Source organism: Dermacentor silvarum, unplaced genomic scaffold (genome assembly GCF_013339745.2).
Source record: "Dermacentor silvarum isolate Dsil-2018 unplaced genomic scaffold, BIME_Dsil_1.4 Seq1012, whole genome shotgun sequence".
In the NCBI taxonomy this organism is placed as follows: Eukaryota; Metazoa; Arthropoda; class Arachnida; order Ixodida; family Ixodidae; genus Dermacentor; species Dermacentor silvarum.
In genome coordinates, this window is record NW_023605447.1 from 114516 (window position 1) to 140552 (window position 26037).

The 26037-nt window shown below is 49.4% G+C and overlaps 1 protein-coding gene across 1 annotated transcript in view; it reads left to right on the plus strand.

Moving 5' to 3' along the window:
- Positions 1-18808, plus strand: part of LOC119434343 (E3 ubiquitin-protein ligase DTX4) — a 62279-nt gene extending 43471 nt beyond the window's left edge. The window contains exon 13 of the mRNA XM_049659452.1: positions 18546-18808. The gene's annotated coding sequence lies outside the window, so the exon portion shown is untranslated. The remainder of the gene's footprint in view (positions 1-18545) is intronic.
- Positions 18809-26037: the final 7229 nt, after the last annotated feature.

Consider the following 26037-nt stretch of genomic DNA (forward strand, 5'->3'; position numbering starts at 1 on the left):
CATAAACATGTATACGTGTCAATATCCTCCCCTTAAAAAGCATCGTCCCAATGCTATAAACAAATGTGAAAGAGAAAACAAAACCACACCTAATAAAGAAAAGAAAATAACAAAGTACCTAAGTTTGTCAGCGGGCATAGAAAGGCTTAAGACGCACCACGTGGATGACTTCAGGTCGTGCGCGGCGCCGCTGTGATTGCGAAATGCCGTCTGGCACGACCTTATAGTCCAGTGCGCCAATACGTCGGATGATCTTATATTGTCCGAGTTAGCGACGTAACAGTTTCTCGCCAAGTCCTCGTCGGCGTATCGGAGTCCAGACCCAAACACAGTCGCCGGGCTGGTACTCGACGTAGTGGCGTCGAAGATTGTAGTGTCGGCTGTGGGTCCTCTGCTGGTTCTTGATGCGCAGGAAGGCGAGCTGTCAACCTTCTTCGGCACGCTGAAAATAGGTGGCAACGTCGAGATTTTCTTCGTCGGTGACGTCCGGTAGCATGGCGTCAAGCGTCGTTGCCGGGTTCCTACCGTAGACCAGGTGGAACAGCGCCATGTGCGTTGTTTCTTGCACGGCCGTGTTTATGCGAAGGTGACGTACAGAAGGATGGCATCCCACGTCTTGTGTTCGATGTCAACGTACATTGGCAGCATGTCAGTGATGGTCCTATTTAGGCGCTCGGTGAGGCCATTCGTCTGCGGGTGGTAGGCGGTGGTCCGGCGATGGCTTGTCTGGCTGTATCGCAGGATGGCTTGAGTTCTGCCGTAAAGGCTGTACCTCTGTCGGTGATGAGGACTTCTGGGGCACCGTGACGCAGAAGGATGTTCTCAACGAAGAATCAGGCTACCTCTGCGGCACTGCCTTTGGGCAAGGCTTTTGTTTCGGCGTAGTGGGTGAGGTAGTCCGTAACTACAACGCTTCTTTTATCCCCGGACGTCGACGTCGGAAAAGGCCCCAATAAGTCCATCCCGATCTGCTGGAACGGTCGGCGAGGTGGTTCGATCGGCTGTAGAAGTCCGGCTGGCCTTGTCGGCGGTGTTTTCCGTCACATACAGTCTTGGCATGTCCTTACGTAATGGGCGACGTCGGCAGAGAGGCGAGGCCAGTAGTATTTTTCTTGTATCCTTGCGAGCGTGCGGGAAAAACTGAGGTGTCCAGCCGTTGGGTCGTCATGGAGAGCTTGCAGAACTTCTGGACGCAATGCTGAGGGTACCACGAGGAGGTAGTTGGCTCGAAGAGGCGAGAAGTTTGTCTTTAAAAGAATGTCGTTTTGCAAGAAAAACGACGCCAATCCTCGCCTGAACACCTTGGGCACAATGACGGTCTTGCCTTCCAGGTAGTCTACAAGGCTTCTTAGTTCCGGGTCGGCTCGCTGTTTTTCAGCGAATTCGTCAGCACTGATGGGTCCCAAGACAGTATTGTCATCCTGTGGCGGCAGTTCGACGGGGGCGCGAGACAAGCAGTTGGCGTCTGAGTGCTTTCGCCCGGACTTGTAAACGGCGGTGATGTCGAATGCTTGAAGTCTCAGACTCCATCGTGCGAGACGACCTGAAGGATCCTTGAAGTTAGCTAGCCAACACAAGGTGTCGTGGTCGCTCACAACTTTGAAGGGCCTGCCATAGAGGTAGGGGCGAAACTTTGATGTAGCCCAGATGATGGCGAGGCACTCTTTTTCTGTTGTAGAATAATTTGCTTCCGCCTTCGATAGCGACCGGGTAGTGCAACTTACAACCCTTTCTAGTTCGTCAGTCCTCTGCACAAGCACGGCGCCGAGTCCTACGCTGCTTGCGTCGGTGTGGACTTCGGTATCGGCGTTTTCGTCGAAATGCGCAAGTATTGGCAGTGATTGCAGGCATCACTTCAGTTCTTCAAATGCTTCGACTTGCGGTGTTTCCCACTTGAACTCGACGTCAGCCTTCGTGAGGTACGTCAGCGGCTCGTTGATCCGTGAGAAGTCTTTGACGAAGCGCCTGTAATAGGCACACAGTCCAAGAAATCTACGCACTGCCTTCTTGTCGGCGGGCAGAGGAAAGTCAGTGATGGCCGCCGTTTTCTGTGGGTCAGGGCACATTCCAGACTTGTTTATGACGTCGCCCAAGAACAAGAGCTCCTCGTATGTGAAGCGGAACTTTTCTGGCTTCAACGTGAGTCCGGAGGTCTTGATTGCTTGAAGAACTGTTTCAAGGCGCCGGAGGTGTTCCTCGAAGCTTGAGGCAAACACAACGACGTCGTCCAAATAGACGAGGCAAGTCTGCCACTTCAAGCCTGCCAGTGCTGTATCGATGACGCGTTGGAAAGTGGCAGGCGCCGAGCAAAGACCAAACGGCATGACCTTGAACTCGAACAGTCCGTCTGGTGTTATAAAGGCAGACTCCTCCCGGTCCCTCTCGTCAACTTCAATTTGCCAGTAGCCAGTTTTGAGGTCCATCGACGAAAAATACTTTGCGTTGTACAGTCGATCCAAGGCGTCGTCAAGCCTTGGGAATGGGTATACATCCTTCTTCGTGATTTTGTTGAGGTGACGGTAATCAACGCAGAAACGTAGGGTACCATCCTTCTTCACTAACACCACGGGGGACACCCACAGACTCTTGGACGACTGGCTTATGTCGTCGTGTAGCATTTCGTCGACTTGTTGCCATGTGGCCTCGCGTTCACGCGCTGAGACTCAGTACGGGCTCTGACGGAGTGGGCGGGCATATTCGTCGGTTATGATGCAGTGCTTGGTGACAGGGGTTTGTCCAATTTTTGATGACGACGAGAAACAGTCTTTGTATCGCAGGAGCGGGGCATTTAGCTGTCTTTCTTATGCATGGGAAAGTTCTGATTGACGTCAAAAGCTGGTTCAGGTACTACAGTTGTCGTTGCAGGTGCGCTGGAATCCGTGAAGGTGAAAGCACTGCTGGCTTGTACTATTTCGTCGATGTAGGCGACCATGGTGCCTTTGTTGATGTGCTTGTATTCGTGGCTGAAGTTCGTGAGCATCACTCTTGCTTTCCCTTCACGTAGCTGAGCTGTGCCTCTAGCGATGCAAATTTCACAGTTGAGCAGTAAGTGATGATCGCCCTCGACGATGCCCTCCATGTCTGCAGGCACTTTGGTACCGACGGAAATCATTACGCTGGAGCGAGGCGGAACAGTGACTTGTTCTTCAAGCACGTTTAAGGCATGGTAACTGATGTTTGTATCCGGTGGTATCGACTTGGACCTTAAGTCGATGACTGCAGCGTGTTGGTTTAGAAAGTCCATGCCTAGGATGATATCCCTGGAGCATTGCGGCAGGATTATGAAGCTCGCTGGGTAAGTGCGGTTGTTAACCGTGACTCGTGCTGTGCAGATTCCAGCCGGCGTTGTTAGGTGGCCTTTCGCTGTCCGGATATCGGGTCCTTGCCAGGCTGTTTTCACCTTCTTCTTCTTGGCGGCGAACGGGCCACTGAAGACGGAATAGGCGGCTCCAGTGTCGACGAGAGCGGTGACATTGTGACCATCGATTAGCATGTCTAGATCGGTAGACCGTCGTCTCGCGTTGCGGTTAAGTCATGGCGTCGGATCACAGCTGCGTCGGCTTGCTCCGCTGCTGCTACGTCGCGTGGGCAGGTCTTCTTTCGGCGGTGAAGTGTTGTGAAGGCTCTTTCCAGGCGGCGTGCTGATATCTCGTTGTTATGATTCGCGAATAATCTTCGATGGCGGCGGAGGGTCTTTGGCATTGCGTCGTACAGCAACCGCACCTCCATTGGTTGCTGCTTTTAATTTCCCGGATCGGGGCTCACGCACCCGCCCCTGGCTGGAAGTGTATGGTCGGCGCTGTGGTGACAGGTAGCGTCCTGGTGACGGCGAGGGTGAGGGTCATCATGGTTGCCACTGGGCTCCGGCGAGGTGGTCGGTGATGTCACGTGGCCGCTCGCCAAGCTGTGGACGTGGCGCTTTGACGGCGAACCCTCGTAGGCCCATCTCGCGGTATGGGCATCGGCGGTAGACTTGACCAGCTTCCCCGCAGTGATAGCAGAGCGGGCGGTGGTCGGGGGCACGCCAAATGTCTGTCTTTCTCGGGTAGCTGCGCTAGACGACGAACGGTCGTGCTGGCGGCGGCGGTGGTGGACGTCGGAACGAGGCATTACGGGGCCCTGGCGCGAGCGCGGAGGGGGGTCTTGACGACCGGCGACGGCGGCGTAGGTCAGCGCTTCTGGTTGGGGTTGCGGCGATTGCGGCTGCACATTGGGAACTCCAAATGAGCGCTGAACTTCTTCTTTGACGATGTGGGTGATATATGCTACTTGAGGCTGCGACTTGGGGAAGAACTTCTGCAGTTCCTCGCGAACGGCCGCTCTGATGGTCTCGCGCAGGTCGTCGCTGCCAAGTGCTTGAACGCCGATGTTGTTGGCGGCCAGCGTTGGGCGGTTATATTGCCTTATCCGCATGTCGAGCGTCTTCTCAATGGTTGTGGCCTCAGAAATAAATTCAGCAACAGTCTTGTGCGGGTTGCGTATCAATCCCGCGAAGAGCGCTTGCTTGACACCCCTCATCAAGAAACAGACTGTAGCGTCCACCGACGCTGCTAAGCGGGGACGCTTAGGTCGGCGCTCTTGGCCAGCGCTTTGGGGCAGGCTGCGAATGACGACGACAATAAAGTTGGGTGGCGCGTGCTAACGGCGCAAGCATGGCACGCGCCAGTCGGTTCTAAACGCCTGCCGAGCTGGTCTCCTTGTTCTGGCGCTCCGCTGCGACCCCTCGGTTCTCGACAGTGGTGACTCCGGCCTAAGAGATGACCGTCCCCAGCAACCTCCCGCCCTCAGGCAACCCCTCGCCTGACGCTACCTCGCGCCCACGGGACGTCGCAGCTCTACAGCTCCACCTGCCCACGTTCTGCCGCAATAACCCGCAGGTTTGGTTCGCCCAGGTCGAAGCCATCTTCGATCTGCAACACATCACCTCGGAGATTTTGCGGTTTCGCCACTTACTTTGCAACCTGTCTCCTGAGGTAGCTCAAGAAGTGGCAGACGTTATCGCTGCACCTTTGAGTGATGCCCCGTACCAGCAACTGAAGCAGAGTATTTTAGAACGCACCACGGCGTCCGAGAGCGCGCGCCTCCAGCACCTGCTCACATCCGACCTTGGAGATCGCCGCCCTTCCCAGCTGCTCAACAGCATGCGACAGCTCCTGGGCACAAGCAAGGTCGACCCGAACGGTGCGCTGTTGAGGGAGCTCTTCTTGCAGCGCTTACCACAGTCCACCCGCCTTGTCTTGGCTGCTACAGAGGACTTGACCCTCGACCGCCTCGCCCAGCTCGCTGATCGAGTCCACGACGCGACTTCTCCTTCAGTCGCCGCCCTCTCTTCAACGCCACAGTCCTCAATCATAGCCCGCTTAGAGTCTCGGATCGACCAGCTCGCCGTTTCCATCGACGCCCTTCGGACGTCCTCCCATGACCAGCGCGGCTCTACCTCATGTCCCAGCCGCCGTCCCTCTTCCCCGACCAGTCGCCGCTCGCGCAGTCCTCGACGCTCGCCTATCTGCTGGTACCATCGCACTTTCCAGCACCGCGCCCGTCGGTGCAAGACCCCATGTGAATGGTCGGGAAACACCGCGAGATCACTGACGGCGGCATGTGACCTCGCCTTACAACCCGGCCGCCTTTTCATAGTCACGGATCGCATTTCCGGCCTGCGGTTCCTTGTAGACACGGGTGCCGAGGTCAGTGTACTGCCGTCCTCCAAGCGTGACCGCGTTTCTAAGTCACCTGGACCTACGCTCCGCGCGGCAAACTCTACCTCCATCGCCACGTATGGTCTGCGGTCCCTCACTCTCGACCTTGGCCTGCGGCGCACGTTCCGGTGGGTCTTCATCGTGGCCGACGTTCATCAGCCTATCCTCGGCTCCGACTTCCTGACCCATTTCGACCTCGACGTCAGCATGCGCCGCCATCGCCTGATTGACAGCAAGACGCGCCTCTCCATCGCTGGCGTTCTGTCGGCTGTCGCTCCCACTGGCATCCGCATGCTGATCCCTTCATGCCCGTACGCTCGAATCCTCGAAGATTTCCCTGAAGTGACGAGGCCCTGCAATTTAAATCAGCCACCCAAGCACAGCGTCACCCACCATATTGTCACGCGTGGTCCACCCGTCGCAGCTCGTCCACGCCGCCTCTTCGGTGAGCGTCTGGCCATTGCTAAACGGGAATTCGAGCACATGCTCCAGCTAGGTATTATTCGCCCTTCCTCCAGCAGTTGGGCCTCCCCACTGCATCTGGTGCCCAAGAAAGAACCGGGTGACTGGCATCCGTGCGGTGACTACCGGGCGCTCAACGCTCACACGGTCCACGATAGCTATCCCCTTCCACACATCCAAGATTTCACAGGCCATTTGGAAGGATGCAATATCTTTAGTAAAGTGGACCTTGTCAAGGCCTATCACCAAATCCCCGTTGAGCCTGCCGATATCCCGAAGACAGCCATTACTACACCCTTCGGCCTGTTTGAGTATGTGCGCATGCCCTTTGGGTTACGCAACGCAGCTCAAACGTTCCAGCGATTCATCGCCGAGGTAACGCGTGGCCTCCCGGCTGTATTTGCCTACATCGACGACATCCTCGTCGCGATCGAAATCCACTAGATCACGAGCGTCACCTCCGGGAACTCTTTCAACGCCTTCAACAATTTGGCCTGGTTGTAAACCCCCAGAAATGCGTATTTGGGTCTTCCGAGCTCGAGTTCCTGGGACACCACATCTCGGCACTGGGAATTCGTCCTTTGCCCTCTCACGTCCAGGCCGTGAAAGACTTCCCAGCACCCACTACCTACACCCAGCTGCGTGAGTTCCTCGGCCTAGTGAATTTCTCGCGACGTTTTATTCCGCACTGCGCTGAGCTTCTACAGCCCCTGACTGACCTTCTTCGCACGACCAAGGGCTCCTCATCCGCAATTTCCTGGTCTCCCGAAGCTGAAGCTGCTTTCAGGGCTGCTAAACAAGCCGTCGCCGATGCGGTAATTCTCATCCACCCGAGAACTAACGTACCAACCCGCATCATGGTGGATGCTTCCAGTGTGGCCATCGGCGCTGTTCTCCAGCAGAAAATCAACTCCGAGTGGGGCCCACTGGGTTTTTTCTCTCGAAAGCTCCAATCTGCCGAGACTCGCTACAGCGTTTTTGGCCGCGAGCTGCTCGCCATCTACACCACCATCCAGCACTTCCGACACTTCTTGGAGGGCCAGCCATTTTATGTTCTCACGGATCATAAGCCTCTCGTGTATGTCTTCCGTACAAACTCTTCCAAGTACGTCGCACGTGAAATTCGTCAACTGGCTTATATATCGGAGTTCACAACGGATATCCGGCACGTCAAAGGCACCGACAACGAGGCAGCTGATGCACTTTCACGCATCTCGACAAGACTTTTTTCTCTTCTGGCATGTCGGGGTCGGCATGCTTGAACAGGCGAGTCCTCTCCTCCGTGAAAATCATGATGTTCTCGTTGGGCAGCTGTAACCGGGCTTCTAGGAGAACTACGGCCCTTTCCTTGCGCACAACGCTTGTAAAGGTCTGCAGGAAGCCGTGGCGGAACAGGTCCCATGTTGTCAAGGTCGACTCCCGATTCTCGAACCACGTCCTGGCAGCATCTTCCAAAGAGAAGAAGACATGGCGCAGCTTGTCGTCGCTGTTCCAGTTGTTAAATACAGCAACCCTTTCTTACGTCTCCAGCCAGCTTTCCGGATCCTCAAATGTTGATCCGCGGAACGTTGGTGGCTCTCGGGGGTGCTGTAACACGATCAGTGTAGGCGGCACTGAGGCTGTCATGGTTGGTGCGGTCGTCGTGGCCGTGCACTTCCTGGTCTTCTCGGGAAGAAGTCCGTACTCCGGGGGTTGGTTTTGTAGCCTGAGCCTAGCTCGATGGCTCCGCGACAACGTTGGTACTCTCTTTGGGGTTCGGGCTTGGATCACGGCTTTTCGGGGGCGTCCGCTGCATGGACACAAAAGCACCTCCACCAGATGTCATGTAATAGTGACGCTGAAGAAAACAGTCGTAAAACTGTGTATGAGGAAACTGATTCTTTATTGGGTGAACCTGTGCCCACAAAAGCAAGCTACACTCAAAGCACAACGATAGCGGCGAACACAGTCGGCGATCGTCGAAAATCTCATCTGCGGTGAAACGCGCCGGCTTTTATACATGAGTCATCGAATGTTCCATATTAATCCCTGGTACCCGCAGTGTCTTCCAGAAAGTTCTAGACAATTCGCGTCGGTGATACAAACAGATAACATAAGCGTCGGTGAAAACAGGCAACAGAAAGAAGCATCGATAACATTCTAGAAACTTCTGATACAGGCGCGTCCTGCACCGAGCGATAACGTTTAACATTTGTTAGCCCGTGGAAAGAGGCCACCGGGGAAAGATAAACATGTATACCTGTCAATATGTTCTAATAGTTTGCAAGGAATGCTAGTTAATGATATAGGTCTGTAATTATATGGTGAATTGATGTCACCAGACTTGAAAAGCGGTACCACCTTGCCCACCTTCCAATCGCCAGGTAACTGGGTAGAAGCGATAGACTGGGAAAAAAGTTCTGTGAATATAATAGAGGAGTACATTGCAGTGTTTTAAAGCGAAGCTTTGTACCTCTACCAGCCAAGGGTTCTGTCGTGTCCGTCATTGTAATAAAAAAACGATCCCGATGAACCGCTAACGATTGCAGGTATAGCAGTATAGCTTACTTGAATTCAGGCATTCAGCGTACAACTAAGCACTCGTTTTCGCAAGAAAAACACAAAACAAGCTTCAAAGTGTGAGCCAACATGATGGATGATAAGGGCTGCGGGCAAACAACGGAAACAGGCTCGGCGCGGTCCGTAAGATTAGATTGCAGCTGTTGCAAAGCTTATGCAGCTGCTTGAAAGAGGGTTGACGTCATTCGAAACCCTTCCAGCCTAGTAACTGCTTCGGTTGATTTTCTAGACTACCCCACTATGGGTAGCCCACGGAAAGTAAAGACGGCAGAACGTGCATTCGCAGAACGTGCATTGATTTAACCTTGGCAAAGAATGTAACTACAATGAAAACTGAAAATTTGAGTGTATATCACACCGATCATAAAGCAGTAGTGAACGTTGTTGTGAAGTAAATAATAATAAAGGCCGTGGGTAAAGTTACGTTGTAGTGTGTGAAATATCAAGTGCGCCGCAGTCACCGTGAGGGTGGCGTAAAAAGCTTCGCTTTCCAACCACCTTCACAGGGTGGAGTGGCGGGCAATTTTTTTTCAAACATTTTGAGTTGATACCGTCCATTTCGCATGACGAAGACAATTTCAAGTTTTTCATTAAGTGCAACACACGAAAATAATCTGTAAGCACAGGATCCATCGGTGGGTAATCCATTCTACAATATGCAGAAGACACTTGGGAAACAGCTGACACTTGCGAAAAAGATATGACGAACATTTCGTTTAACATGAAACAGTATTGAGAAAGTGGAATAAAGACAGCGTCATTGTTTAACGAGATTGTACTGTCCTTAGAACCATCATTTATGTTCCAAAACTTTTTAGGATTTTCTATAAGTAATGATGGGAGAGTTTTATCGAAAAAAAAATCCTTCGCTTCACATGTCTTAAATGCCAAAAATGCGAGGTGGTACTTATTCCACAACTCGGAGTTGTTGATCGCTTAGCTTTGCGAAACATGCACTTTTTTTATTAAGAAGGCGTTTTGAGGAAGTATTGAACTATGCCGAATGATGTTCGCAAGGAATAATACTCAATGGCACAAATTTATTAATCAGGTAGTTCACTTTATTTTTAAACCAAGACCAATTATACTCAATGGTTCGTTCAGAAAAATTAGGCAGCTATAGTCATCAATGAAATGTGATAATTCCTCGTTAATCTAAATGAAATCAGCTTTACAACAATCCCGTATATATTTTCGTTTCTTTGGAACTCGCTTGATGTTGCCCTCTAGCATAACGTTTATGAAACACTGTTCACTTAGGCCACGCAACATGTTGAGGGAGGTAACAACACCGGGGAAATTAGTGAGGACGAGGTCAAGTATGTGGGCACTTGTAGATGTCGTTCGGGCTGGCTCACTTATTAGTTGTGCAAAGTTAAAGTCATATAGATTCACAAAATCCTCTCCTAAACCAGAAGTAACAGAGTGTATTGGATACATGCCATACCACATTATTTTAGGTAAATTAAAGTCACCCATTAAAAATATCAGTGAGTGAGGTACCTGAGTAAAATGCTATTCAATACGTCATAAAGCTGAGAACAAAAAGATAAATGTGTGGTTGGTGAGCGGTAACAGGCAGAAAAGATCATTTCACGGTGACTGATACTAATACATGTGCACAATAATTCTTAACTGCTAGCGATACGAATGTGAAAGGAGTGAAAAATATCAAACACAGTGATTAAAACGCCACCTCCTGCTCTATCACTGCGGTCACATTGGTAACAATTAAAATCCTTTTCACATTCAAATATTTCAGCGTTGCATATTTTTAAAGATAATGAGTTTTCCGTTAGTATGATGACATCAGCTTTACACGTGTCAGTAAATGATGATATATCATCACGCTTGTTGACAACGCCACGTATGTTCGAAAAAAGAAGTGAAATTCTGCAAGAAGGAATGCGTTTTCGTGATTGCTATGACGGAGAGGAACTATGACCATGGGAGGTGCTTTCACGGTTGCGAAATGATGGAACCACACAAACATCAACTTCGCAAACACTATCCGTGGACGACATGTACCTATAACATTTATTGTTCTTATAAAGCTTATTGTATATAATGGAGTAGTGCGTACTTTTAGCCTTCCCAAATCCCGACAGATTATTCCGAGATAAACGAGTGGAAATGCAATAATCCTCCGTAACACTGATGCCGGCTGCCTTAAGTTTCGATCTAGCCGTGAAAATTGAATCCTTCACCTTAAAACTAAAAAACCGGGCAATAATGTAGCAGCGTTTATTTGGCAGATGTTTCCCTAACCTGTGAGCACGAGAAATAGCTTCATCCGTGAGCTAAAGTTCAAGAATTGACGTCAATAGATTGCGCAAGATTACCTCTGACTCAGCCCACTACTCGGATGGTTTGTCATCCAATCCAGCTCATAACAGAATAGGTTTTCGCACCGGGATCGGTCTTCAAACTCATCTAAGCGTTGAATAATGGCAATAGTTCCGGTGCGTACAGCAGTTAATACTAAATCAGAGTTGATGATGATGTATGGTGTTTAATGGCGCAAGGGCCAAGTATGGCCAAAGAGCGCCATGCCAGTGTTTGTGAGCTTGCAGTGGAGCGATGAATTCTGAGAAATAAATGAGGCGTGGCTGTAAAGGGGCCTAAAATAGTCGCTGTAAAGTGCGTAAAACATACATGTATTAAGATCATGGCAATGGCTAATGAGGTGTGCTATGAAAATGAAGAATGCATTGAGGGAGAATGATACGACTTACAAAATATAACAGAGGCAAGAATTGGCCAGAAGCACAAGTGCCTAAACAAAGCCCTTGAAACACAAGGGCCTGGAGGCACGTGCTATAAAAATAAACTATCACAGCAGCATCCTCTGGAGAGAGGATGCGCTACGAACTTATTGGGCTAATAACGTGTAGTACAACATCGTTCAAGAAACGGAGAACTGCTTCTTTGGCGTTAAAAAGAGGTTCTTCACCAACAAACATCATAGGATGAAGAGGGATATGATAGTGGTATGCTACAGGGAAATGTTTCCTTCTCTGTTTCGGCTTCCCGACACTCCAGTAAGACGTGGAGTACGGTCAGCCTTTCCCCACATCTGCCACAGAGGGGAGGTTTAGCACCAGTTAAAATGTATAAATGTGTACCATATGTATGTCCTATTCTAAGGCGGCAAAAGAGAACTTCAGTGTGTCGTGACTTTGTTAATGATGGCCAGTTGCCCAAAAGGGGCTTAATTACATGGAGTTTGTTCAGTGTTTGTTCATCCCATAAGTGTTGCCAATAGTTTCTGAGTTTTTTGCGTAGAATGGCTTTAAGTCTGTGGCAGGAACGGGTATGGAAAAATTGCTAGGTTTTGTTGCTATGGAAGTTGCCATTTTGTCGGCAAGCTCGTTACCCTCTATATACCTGTGCCCAGGCACCCAACATATTACAAGCTGTTGATTAGAATAATATTGCAGAGTAATGAATAGAGGTTATTTATAACAGGATTTTTCTGTTTTCGTACTAAATCGGAGTTAATGACTGCAGCACAACTAAGTAGCATTTACTGTCAGCCTTCCCAAATTCCGACGAGGTGTACGAGTGGAACTGCAATAATCTTCTGTAACACTGATGCCGGCTGCCTTTAGTTTCAATCTAGCCATGAAAATTGAATCCTTCACCTTAAAGCTCGAAAACTGGGCGATAATGTGGTGGCGTTTATTTGGCAGATATTTCCCTAACCTGTGAGCACGAGAAATAGCTTCATCCGTGAGCTAAAGTTCAAGCGTTGATGTCAGTAGATTGTGCAAGATTCTCTCTTACTCAGCCAACGACTCGGACTGTTTGTCATCCAGCCCATAAAAGAATAGGTTTTCGCACCGGGATCAGTCTTCAAACTCGTCTAAGCGTTGATTAATGGCAGTACCAGTGCGTACAGCAGTTGATACCAAATTGAAGTTAATGACTCCAGCACAACCTTCTGAAACAGCCATTTTTTCTTCGACGGTGATGAGACGATTATTAATGTCAGTTACTTGCTTTTGTAAATTCAATTGAATTTCTCTCATTTCCTTAAGTTGCGATAGAACCTCGGCGTGATTTCTGTCGATTTTCGCATTAAGGGATTTTAATAGCGCCACAGAGTCGCTACTGTTTTTACTTGGATCCTCCTTTAGAGGACCGGAGTTCAACTCAATGTCTCCCCCCAACACAGCAACTTGGTAACATCATAGCATTCACACGGAATGTCAAAAAGTACACGTGAGCATGGAAACAGCAGCAGGTTCACATCGCTTGTGTCCTTAGAGTACAATGATGAAATGGGACTAACCTGCACCAGAAAGCACAATAAAGGTTGACGGATCTGCATAGCTGCCACACTCACATGCCCACCGAAGGACCACGCAGTCGACTCGCTCTTAAGTAGCTGCGGATGAAAGCCTGATGATAGCGTCGATGAGGCTGCCGCTGGCAGAAAGGGATTCGGTAGAAAAGCATCCGAGCTTCAGATCAGTGCGTCAGAGGCAGGGCAACGCTGCAGGGAAGTCGTGTGCATGTCCAGTAGATTTGTCGAGGCTTGTGGCTCTTCATATGAACATGCAGTCGTTCTGGCGGATAAGATCTGCACCAGAAAGCACAAAAGAGGTTAACGAATCCGCATAGCTGCAGCGCTCACTTGCCCACTGAATGAATCGGCAAATCCTGTTTCTATTTTGCACAAAAGCAGTACGGAAACTGCAATTCTCGTCATCTTGTATCTGATTAGTGCTCGCAGCGGCGAAGGCCTCGTGACTTCCTTCGCAGAGCGGCCACGACGCGCCTCTCCAGCTGAAGCACGATTTTCACTACCGTGCGCACATTATCTTTAAATGCATAAGCATTTCAATGCTTTCCCAACGAGAAAACTGTCCGTGCGTCAGTCCGTCCGTCCCTCACATAAGACGATCGCTTTCAAGATGGAGCCTGCAGCAGCGAGCGACTTTATCCTCGTGCCACCTGGCGCTTCAACACAAATGAAGCGTCGAAAACAGCGCGCGGCTGTTTCAACAGTTGGCACTGTCTGTCCGCTTCGCAGATCGATTTTAAGATACGTTGCGCTGCCATGCCAGAGTACATTTGATCGGACCGTGCTGCCGCCGGAGTCATTTGATCACGGTTCATAATGGTTCGGCATGGATGGACAAGGAGCTAAAGAGCGATAACTGCTTATGATGATCGGAACGTCATCAGTGCACATGGCGCTGCCAGCTGCAGTTCTTTGCGTGCGTTATCAATGCACCTTGCTCCTACGTCCTGACCAGTCTGTCGCCGCAGCGCTGTCTGTAGTGGCCGGATAAAGTGTCATAACACTGATAATGACACCCGGCTTCGTGGTAATGAGCAAGTGGCACAATGCTTACGCATACTTAGACAACTCCTAGAGGAGTATCTGCTTGAACATTTTTGGCCAGTGAGCTGGTCGCTAACAAATTGTCCGTCCATTGCGATGTAGACGGTGCACTTCATCCTCTACATCTTTGCTCTGAGTCAAATCGAAACTACTGTTTGCCGCAATCTCTGCAGACGAAACCACGGCCACTATCGACGGTGACCTTGCAGTTCTGAAAGCAGGTGGCTGACGCACGCACCAAGACAAAATGAAACTGCCGTTTGTTGCAACAACTGGGGACGAAGCCGCGGTTGCTATCGCCGTGTACATAAACGGCGACTACACATTTTTTGAAGGCACGTGGCCGACCTGCGCACTGAGTCAAAATGAAACTACTGTATGCCGCAACCGCTGCAAATGTAACCGGGGTGGGTATTGACGCAATCATGGATGGCGACTGCGCAGTTATGAAGGCACGTGGCCAGTCGCCAGTGTGGTGTTATGTGCAGTGATAAGCACAAGAATAAACTCTTTAAAGGCACAATTAGGCACCAAAGCATTCCAGCGTTGCTATCACGTACGATTGCCGCTGATGACTATGGCGATGCGGACTTGGCGAGTGCAGAACGAGGAAATATTTATCCATGGCTCGCAGAGCCCACTTTGAGAACCCATGAACTAGATGAAGTTAGCACACCTTACTGAACCACGAATGGATTGCAATTTTACTTCAGTTGGCCTTTAACAAATTATGATGAAGGGCTATGCCTTTTTAAAATTGTGACCAGTTTCTCTTTCTGACCAGCCTGCAATGTCTGGATATTTTGGAGATGTATCAAGCACTGGTAATATTTCTTTTTAAGTTTAATGTAAATGTCTGCAAACAGTACTTCAGTAAAACCTCGTTAATATGTAGTTGGCAGGGAACATGGATCAAGTAGGCAGATGAGTGGCTATTGACTTACCGGACAAAAAAAACTTTAATTCTTACTCAAACACACGCGAGAAGACAAGTTTCATTTGCAAGCAGGCAGCACGAAATCTGTGATTTTCACTTGCCGCCGTTGCGGTCTTGCAGCAACGACGGCGTCCTCAAACTTGACAAGGCCGTGAGCATCTTGAGTTTGCGTGCATGACATTCCTACATACTATCTACACTACAATACTACACGCTGTTTGTTTGGCATGTGTTAAGCGCCTACAGTGGTCAGCCAATACATTGGGTTCAATGACAACAGAACGAGGGACTCATTATGACTCTATTTAAACCGGAATTGCACATTAAGCGGGTGCGGTAAAACGAGGTTTTACCGTATGCGTTCATATGAAATTGCATCTATCAAGACATCCTATGATTTGAGCAAGACGTTCCATACCCTTGTGAGCTGCATCTTAGACCAGCGCTGCAAGCTAACGCAGTGAAAGACACTAACCAGAGAACAGAAGAAGTGCGACTACCATGTGTTTACTTTCAGAAGTGAAGGAATAGCATAAATAAAAAGAAATACACTATAATCTCAGTGAAATGGTCACGACTCAAATGAATTTTGAAGTGATACAAATTTCCCACTGGTCTGGTCAAGTTCTGTTAGCAAACAAACTCCTAGAATTTGGTTGCAGTGAACTGCTTTCCACCTTGGGATCTTTGACACGAACACATGTGGCCACCCACGCGCCCACTAAGGATGCTGCACCACTGGTGGCAGTACGTGGCAGCTCCTACAGCTCGAAAGGGCACAAGACCAGTCGGGAGGCTGTGTGCACACTGTGGCACTGAACAGCAGCGTCAGCTGTCATTAGTCTAAGTAGTGAGATGTGATTCTTGGTACACATGCATGTGCCAAGCTTTAAACACATGCTCCAAATATTGGAGTGTTACCTTACCAAAGTTTCCAGTTAAGTGTCCGTTAATACTGTTAGTGCACTCATGTCGAAATCTCCCTTTCTTTAACAGCTGAGCTGTTTAAGCCGGGTGTAATGTGTTTGCTGAATAAAAAAAAACCCTCGCCGAGCGAAAGCGTTGCCTAGCAACCACCTTGCGGAGCGGTGTGTGCTTCGCCTCCTCTCCGTGCAGTGCACATGTTGCCTTGACATGGGACATTAAGGAGAGCATGCGCATGGCGTGCGCTATTCTCCGGAGAGAGACAGAAAATGAGAGCGAGAGAGAAAGATTGTATCAGCACCAACGAGGCAAGGCGCAGAGCTGTCGCCGATGCCATCCGCATTTTGCTGTTTCCACACGTTCGCTCTGAACACGCGCTGTGTCCCTGACTGCAGCCGGTGCCTCTGGCGTCAGCTCGGCAAGTTTCGACCAGCCACGCCCCGAAAAGTGTGGAGGTGCACTTTGGCCGTGACGTCACCTGGGGCATAAAGCTCGGAGCCACCGTGACGGCGGCAGAACTCTCGTTGACTCTGGCGAGTACGTGTAGCCTTGACATGGGCTGACCAAAGAAGATCTGGACACCCGAAGAAGAAGCCGCTCATCTTGAAGCGCGTCGTGCAGCCAAGCGAGAATCTGTGTATGGGCAGCGAGCTGATTCGGAATACCGTGCCGAGCAGCACTTAGCATTTGCCAGCAAAACTTAGCCAAACCTAGCTAAACCTGGAAGAAGCTAGGTCGATCACCAGCCCAGCTGTTTACTCCAGCCTTGTACCACTAGTGCAAGATGCCCACGTTTTGTTTTTGTTCTTTAATCGAAGGAGCGTCCTGGTGCACTTTTCTTTCCTTTCTCGATAACGGCACGCTGTCTGCGTGAAGACTTTGAGGTGCACTTTCCCACATCACTTCCACCTTGCTGGTGCTGCCCTATTGACGGCAATCACCAAGGAAGAATGAAAAAGAATGAAAGAAAAAGGATCTTCTTGTGCATACTAAGTGGAAGGTACACCAGGGCCACGCTTTCCCGGTATATTGAGGCCTGCCACTGAGCTAGCTCATCACTGTTAACTGTGGCAGAAAATGCGATAACTACAGTAAACCCTCGTTAACTTTAACTCTGATATCTCGAAATATGGGCTATTTCAAAATTTTTTCCTGGTTCTGGTGTCAACCCATCTGTTCTCACCTCTTATCTCGAAAGGTTCTTCCACCGCTCTCTGGATAATATCTCGAAATTTTCACATAGAAAATACCAGGCAAAAGGCAATGGGGCAGCGTCACCTCCACTCGCTTTGCACCCTGCAGCAGCTTACTAGCTGACCCAGAAGCCATGCGCGGCCGCATATCCCACTTTTCCTTCTCTTTTGTGCATTTGCTTGGTTGCTTGCTGCCATTCTGTTGTGGCCTCATGCAGTAGCGGTGAGGTGGGAGCCAAAGTCACTCTTTTTTTCCTCTCATTTAGGACACTGTCAGTGACACATCAATGTGTTCACAGCGTATTGACCTTGAGCAAGGTGATCGGCATTGTTGAGCTAGTGTGATCAGCCCATGCGCTGCACCCAAACGATGCCAGCATGAGAATCCACAGCGTTTCAGCGAGATCACAGCTCGATAAAGACGCTTGCATCATGTTTGCATGATGGTGAGGCATGAATTCCATGTCACTCATGGCTGTCTGCTAAGGCATGACAATTTCGCTCTTCCACAGTTCACTTGTGGTTTTCGAGGTTGATTTGTCCAGAATTCATTACAGTGAAGCGGATTTGACCGGAATTCATTACAGTGCAGAAAGTAGCAGCGTCAGCTTTGTTTTTAGGAGCGAAGCTCCTTAGGCTCTCACGATGTCCATTGTCGCCGTCGTCGCCGTAGCTCGCCGTCGCGCACGCAGCGTGCATACCGACTGCACACAGGTGTTGCGCCGGCGCCGCTCCGAAACACCTCTCCGTGCAAGCGCACAACGTCATGCGCAGAACCATTCGCAGAGCGCACGCAGCACTCGTATCAACCGCGCGCAAGGGTTGCGCCGGCGCCGCGCTGCTATTGCTACACTTAGCACTGCAGTATGGAGGAGTGCGAGCATAAGCACAAATGCCGCTGCCGCGGTGACTCTGATCCTATACTTCAAGAACGAGACGTGGCAGCCCAATGGCAATGCCGCAAAGCTAACCCCGAGCTACGAGCATGAGAAGCAGCAGCACGCTGGCAATGGCAGCAAGACCCTGAAGCGAAAGCTAGAGCAGCCGCCGTAATCATCCAAGGAGCTTCGTCTGTGTATAAACGTGCTGATGGATCAGTCCAGTGTGGCAATTTCATCTCATGTTACAAGGTCGCTACCCTCAAATTACGTTTTGATATATAAAACTAATGAATCATATAATACTGAGGTCGCTACCCTCAAATTACCTTTTGATATATAGAATTAACGACTTATAAAATAGCGCTTATAGCATTTAAAACTGTAGATACAGAAACTTAGCACTGAGTTTGCATTATGTAATGCATGTTAATTTAGCGCCTGGGTGTGCTTTGTTAATGCATAACCACACTAGTTGCCCTGAATGCATTTCAAAGAAACCTACCAATATCTTTGTTGTTACTTTTGTGTGTTTTTCAGGAGAGGCCAGCATACAGCGCTTGTCTGCGAATGTCCTGCTGCATCGTCTACGGACATCACGGATCATACTGTTATAAATTTTATTTTAGTTGATGGTTTTTAATGCTTTGACTATAATGGCTGTTGCACATGCGAGATGTACATGCAAAAACTGAAGTGATCTGTTTGGAGTCTTTGCTGCTGTCTTGTATGGTTATCATTGAGACAGAAGGTACAAATTTGTTCAGAATTCTTACCTCTCATCTGCAATAAAGAGGTGTTGTGGAAATTGCAACTGACAGGCATCTGCTCGTCTCTTACTAACAGCCAATTTGTTCTCACACTGACAGTGATGTACCATGCAGAAATGCTAAAGCTCCAGCTGTTCTAGAAATGTTGGCATACGCTGTGCCTTTCTTTACCCTCTGCCAGTAGATCAGCACCTTTGAAAGTTGAGCAGCAGGCTGATATACTTTTCTTGACTGGTAAAAATACTTTTGATGGGCAAGGGTGATATTGGAAGACAGTTAAGTACAGTATTCCGTAAGGATCATGCCATTGTTAAAATTACATGTGCCACTGAGCTGTATGCTAACTGATGCCTAAGAGCATTTCTCCTAACTGTTAAGCCACCTTCCCCTCAATGTGGTCCACTAACATAATCTTGCAACTGTTATGTTTGATGAAGCCAACAATGACCATCTATTTTCAGTGATGACCTTGCATGAAAGTGTACTGTGCTGGTATGTGCAGTTAGGACTTGGCATTTCGAACAGTAACTAGTGGAATCTCGATGATACGAATCTCACGGGGTCACGAAAAATATTCGTATTAGCCGAAATTGGTATCATCGAAACAATTAAACCTAGCTAAATTAAAGAGTCGGAGGTCAACTCACTCAGGCACACGTACGTACGAAGCATTTACAGTATAGACCACTTATAACGTAACCGTTTATAGTGCAGAACTGGCTACAACGCGGCCTTTTCCGACTCCCATTTACCCTCCCATAGAACTCCATGTCTACGCATACCGCTTACAGTGCAGCCGCGTGAGATGAAATATCGGTCATAATGCGGTTTCCGCGGGAAAATATCGCCGACAAGGGCGGTAGCGACCACGCTTCTCAACGAGGTGCGCCCACCGATGGGAGAGGAGATCAACGAGGGCGATGCAGAGGAGGAGCATGAGACGTGGAGCATGAGTCCAAGGGCGATAAAATCGTCGCCGCGCGCTGTATGTGCGAGTGAAAGCGCGCGGGGCACGCGCGCACCTTCGCGGAGAGCGAACGCACAACGGAGAGGAAACGCGAGCGCGAAAGGCCGTTGGGGTATGGGAGGGGGGGAGCGACGCTGTGCTACGGCACCAAATGCGTATCTTGCAACCGGGCCCAAGGGTAACTGGTGACGCAATCTCCCATGCGAAAGGAGCAAAGCGGGAAGGCAGCGCGGTAGAGAAGGAGGGAGGGGGGGCGGCTTCTACTCTGCCAACAAATGCGTTCATGTACTTTGCGCCTGTGCCGGCCGTCTGTGTTGTCGCGCGCACCGTATCTTGAAAGCGATCTCCACACGGCTCTGACCTTTGTATGCGCTGTGCTTACGCCGCTCAGTTTCCGTTGAAGCGATATACCGCACGAACCCTCGCTCGCTGCGGCGGCCGCGCTTCCCCACGCCTGCGTGGGGAAAAGCACAAAAGCAACAAAAGTGCCACCGCTTCAAACTCTTGCTTCAAACTCTTCGCGCCCAGTAGCGGCCTCCGCTCTGTCCGGCGCCGCGTCCGCGCCTCCGCACCAAAAGAGAAAGGGAGAACGCGCGTGACTGCGCGCTGTTCTTCGCGGCCGTCGGTGGGGCGGCGTCTATTCGTATCAACCAACGCGGGTCGAAAATCGATTCCTAACAACCGTTCTCTAGCACGGTGCATAGTAATGCTGCTCGGCCGGGACCACAAAAAATACGTATTCGGAAATTCGTATTAGCCGTGATCGTATCATCGAGATTCCACTGTAATGTTTTCATTTGGGCAAAGGCAAAACAAAGAGTACTAATAGTAAACATTTAGTGCTTCTGCATGGTAGTGGGTGTTGCACAAGGCTATTTACTTGTCATTTATACTGACAAGCACAATAACAAATAACATTGCCCAAATCATGAACAGTAGGTGTTCCCAACTTTCTCAGTGAATGTATACTGGCAGCAACAAGATGGCAAGTCAGGCTGGTTGGTGAAAGTTCGAATGAAACGGATCTTGAAGCGCAGCAGCCCACACACAAAAGGTAACAGAAAAGCACAGGACAACACTTCATTCGCAAATTAATTTTTATTGCACACAATGACTGTATAGGTAGTTACACAATTTCTAGTGCACGTACAGCAGATCATAGAAACAGGTTAAATGAACAGAACCACGAGTGACTCGCAATACAAACAAACAAAAATTACGGTCTCGCGTTCATAACACGGTAGGCGATCTCCTTGTCGTTCGATGTGATTGTGGCTTGACTGACACATGCGTCTCCCCTTTTTTCATATGGTATGATTCTATGAGCTCGCGAGCTAGCTGATCTTGGTGTCTGAAAATAATCTGTGTCTTTGAAAACAGAATAGCAACCATAGCTCCAATAATGATTAGCAAGATGTGATGATTCTGATGTTTTAACAATGCATGATATACCCTGAGGCGATCGTTGACACATCATCCGGACTGTCCCACATGCACTTTGCCATAAGAAAGGTGAACTATGTAGTATACTGCACCGATACATTTGACAAATTTTGTGCAACGTTTCACAGAGCAGACGATAATGCTTTAGTTGTAATAACGCCTGTGTTTACACGTGAAAGGTTATTTTTTGTGGTAAACAAGACATCAATCTTATACCCAGCACCAACATGTTTCAAGTTATGTGCCATGTTGTGCACATACAGAATGAGTGCTGCCTCTTTTTTGTCATTTGAGCTGCTTTTTTCCAAAATCATTCTCTTTTTTCTACCTTTTATTTTCTTTGCTAAGTTCTTAAATACGGAAGTGAGCACTTCTCCAGGGTAACCTGCATCATGAAATTTTTCTACCTAGCCCTTACGGCCCTCATTCAAGAGGTGTAAGCAAGACTTTTGCAAAGTAGACACAAAGCTAGCTTTTACTATTCCCCTCTTGACCAACTTAGAAATGACCAGGCCTGAAGTTCAATACTGGTCTTACACTTCTTGGTAAAAGTGTATGTGGGACAGTTCAAAAAATGCTTCGATGATCGTGTCAGGCAACATCATGCATTGTTAAAAACATCAGGATCTTCATATCTTCCTGACCATTGCAAAAACTGTGGTTGCTATTCTGTTTTCAAAGAAACAGATTATTTTCAGACGTAAAGATCAGCTAAATTATGAGCTCGTAGAATCATACCATATGAAGAAAAGGAGGGAAGCATGTCTCAGTCAAGTCATAATCATTTTGAGCGATAAGGAGTCCACCTACCTTTTTAATTAAGAGGAAATTTTTTTGTTTTATCTTTAAGTCAATTTCTGTATCTGGTGTTTTTTTGCCTTGTTTTTATGCTTTTCTGTTGCGTGCACACTAGAAATCGTGCAACTACCTCTTTATGCTCTATAACAATGTTCACTTGTGAGTGAAGTGCTGTCCTCAGTAACCTTTTGTATGTGCTGGTACGCTTCAAGATCTGTCCAATGTGGTTTTGGAAGCAGTAATGCACCAGCCATGCACTTCTTTCTGATCAATGAAATGCACTAGCTAGTCCTGTTCCTGTATTTCTTCCCTTGTGACTTTCGTAATCTGTGAAGCCCAGTATATTGAACAGTGAGCCACCTAGGGGAATAATCGGCTGCGTCGTGGCGCGAGGAATTATACGCAAACGTGACGAACGGTAGAGTGAGGTCCCAGTCAGTGTGGTCTGAATAGACATAGTTCGCGAGCATGTCTGCGAGAGTGTGATTCAGGCGCTCCGTGAGGCCATTTGTTTGCAGATGGTATGGCATGGATAGCTTGTGCCTGGTTGCAAAGGACTGTAGGATGTCTGCGATAATTTGGATAGGAATGTCTGGCCAAGGCCTGTGAGAAGTTGTCGTGGAGCTCCATGTACTAAAATCGCATCGCGTAAAAGAAAATCGGCGACATCTGTGGCGCAGCTTGTACGAAGCGCTCGGGTAATGGCGTAGGGCGTGGCGTAATCCGTGGCCACAACGATCCATCTGTTGCCAGAGGTAGATAGAGGAAAAGGGCCAACTATGTCCAAACCAACCCGAAAAAATGGCTATGCGAAATGGCTCTGCGGGAATGTCGAGTGGTTGAAGGTACCCGGCAGGGAGCTTCAATGGTGTCTTGCGTCGCTGGCATTTCGCACATGCTGCTACGTATCTTCGTAGCGTAGGATTTGGGCAAAGGTCCGTGCGGTGTCCTTTGCCACCACAGATCTTGCACACTTGGATGGTAGCACGGTGGGGGTGACACAAGAGCTCCCTTCCGTAATAGGATACGGTTCTTGGTAGTATAGGCCCGCTGAACGTAAGCGTGGCACTTTGGGTATTGCCGATCATGCAGGCCTGGATCAGCTCGACTGCTTGCCTGCAAATCCGCAGGTTGGCAAGCAGGGTCTCTGACGGAGTGTGTCGCGGTATACCGTACACCACCCCTCTCAGTGCGTCTTCCCCGATGGCCGCGTATGCTTTGACGGCGTGGGCTGTGCCATAGATGGTCAGGAGGCAAAGTCCCCGTGCTTTGATGGCCACCTCTTCGAGCGGAGTAGAGAGGATGGCTATATTAGAGCCCGGCTTGATTTGCAGGAGAAATTGTTCCCCAGAAAATGCGTGGTTGCAGGTTTCAATGATTGCTGTCGCCATTGCTGTTGTGAGGATGTTGCGTTGGGGTAAGCCTTGATGCGGTCGTATGACGTTTTTGAAATCATCCTCTGGTAGAGGTGGGAGTTTGAGTAGTTTCCTTCCTTTCGGAATGGGCGGTCTCTTGGTGTCCGTGTTCGCTTCGAGCTTGTCTTTGGCCGGCGCTTTGCCGCGCTTACGTTCCAACGCTTGTTGCTTCCGTTAGCGTAGCGTTAGCACCATTTTCCAGTCTGCATCGTCATCGGGGGGGGGGGGGGGGGGGGTTGGTGCTAGGTAGAATAGGTCCGCTCACCTCTGTATGGTTTGTTGGGTACCCAGTCGACGTGCTGGGGCCGGTGAGGTCCTTTCTGTCTTCGTCGTTTGATGCTTGCCGGTGTAGCGTTATGGTGCTCGTGAAATGTCTAGTTGCTTCCGTAACCATGGTTAGGTCAGCTCCGCGCCGGAGCCCGCGCCGCCGGCGCAGGCGTTGCCGGAACGCCTCGTCGGCGTTCTGGTTAGCGAGAAGACGACGGACCTTGGGAAACGATGAGAAGGCCGCTTCCCATACAACTCCCGGCGAAAAAGGCGCGGGCAAGGGGGGCTGGAGAAGGTCGCGGCATTTCGGTGGTTGCGGAGCACGCCGATGGCACGTCCGTTCACTTCGGCCGGCTGATTGGAACTCTCGTTCATGGAAGCGCCGGCGAGTGTGACCGACAGCCGTTCGATCAAGAACGGTGATGTACCGTGGTGTTGGCACTGCGCCCTGTCGCCGCTTCCCACTGTTTGTGTGTGCATCGTATGACCTTTTTCGCGAAGCACTTTGTTCTAGAGAAACGAGATGGCGCTTCCGGCGGCGCACCGTACGTCTCTTCAGCGACCGCGCACCAATACGCAACCATTTCTGCTTCTACCTTGCTTCTAAGCGATGAGCTGACGGAAATGCAACTGAGTTTTCGCTAACGCACTGTGCTCCAATCGTGCTGGATTGAATCACGTCGATTGAAGACGTGTGCCGTAGTTGGTTGCAAAAATAGTGACTTGCATATTAAGGAATGTAATGAATGTGTGTTGCCAAGTTCGCAGACCGCTGCAGCAACTGTCCGTACGTGTTTCCAGCACTTGGAGGTGTACGGCTTTCTTCGAGGATACAGAAATTTGCTTATCCACCAGCGTTGTATCGCTAAACTACAAGGAAAGGGCTTCTGCCTCTTTACGTCGGTAAGAGTGAGTGCCACTCGTTAAAATATGACAAAGGGAGTAGCGCCGCTTCCTGTCATATAGTAAGTTTCGCGCACAGTGTTTACACACATCTACCCCAATTGGCACGGAAACTTACGCCCACTCTTTCGGCAACGTGTCAAAAAAAGTGAATGGGCGCACACTTGAACATACGCGCACTATATACGCACAATAAATGACGGTGCTACACCGATAGAGCACGAATGGTCGAAGCTGAACATTTCGTGACGGGCCACAAGAGTAAGCGAGTTACTAGCGATAATACCTCATTGCTACAAGGTATTACAATGTACAGAACAGCTACGTTTTTCAAGCCTTGTGAGCAGCAAGAACAAATATAACGGAACTGACCACACCGTGAGCGATTAGGTAGACAATAATCAGATAGTCACCGTACCGAGGAACGTTACTGAGTCATAAACGTGATAAGCCGCTGGTTCAAAATATTTCCCAAATAGAGAGCGAAGAGAAAAACAGGATAATCCTGGTTCAATACATAAGCGGAAAGTTTGGATAGCTTGGAATACATTTGTAACCTCGCTTTTAGAGCAAGCACCATATACGCTGCTCGCGCCGTTTAGACGTAGCTTAATCAGCTCCGAAAGCGCTTTTACGTGTCCTCTGAAGCTGTGACCAAAGCTTCGTGTCGTCCATCCAGTCACCGTGTAAGATATCTCCCGAAACAGAGGTTTGCTAAGCTGCACCGGCGTCATACACTTCCATTGTAAACACAAAGGCAACGGAGGCAAGCAATGAACGCGTCACCACCTGATCAAACATGGCAGCGCCCCACGGGATCGCCGCGAAAAGGGTCAATACTAAGAGTGGGTCACTTCAAGTCGGTATGGTGACAGGACCGAACTATAAAAGCAGTTTTCTTCGTCGTATACTTGCATATCCGCCGGTACCGTACGAACTCGTAGGCTGTGTTAGGCCTAATAAAGCTGCGCTGAACGAGATCTACACCGCCTCAAACTCAATGTAGATGGCTGGAAAGGGCTGGACATTGTGCATTTTATCTTGTGAAGCACGCCTCGACTCATTTTGAGCGTTAGTAAATGCATAGAGAAGCGCAGTTGCTGCAACATTCGTGTTGTCGGTGCGATGTTCTCACTCGTCGGCCGCTCGCACGGCGATCAGCACACTGGTTTTGTCGGCGTCGTCGGCACAAAAGCCTATCACACTACGATGACTTGCTGTCTTCGGTCGCGTCGTCGGTCGCTTCTTTGGCATACTTGTATGACAATATAGGTCCCCCACTGACACAGTCTGCCAACTACAGCCGGCCGAATGGCGTGAGGTCCACTTCATATCGACATCGGTGTCGTGTCGGCATTGATTGTGATGTACCAGACGTTAACCGAATAACGTTGTTAACAGCTGAAGTTTCTACTGAAACACAGCACAAATACCGCGTCGTCGGCACTGGGCCGACAATATACGAGTTC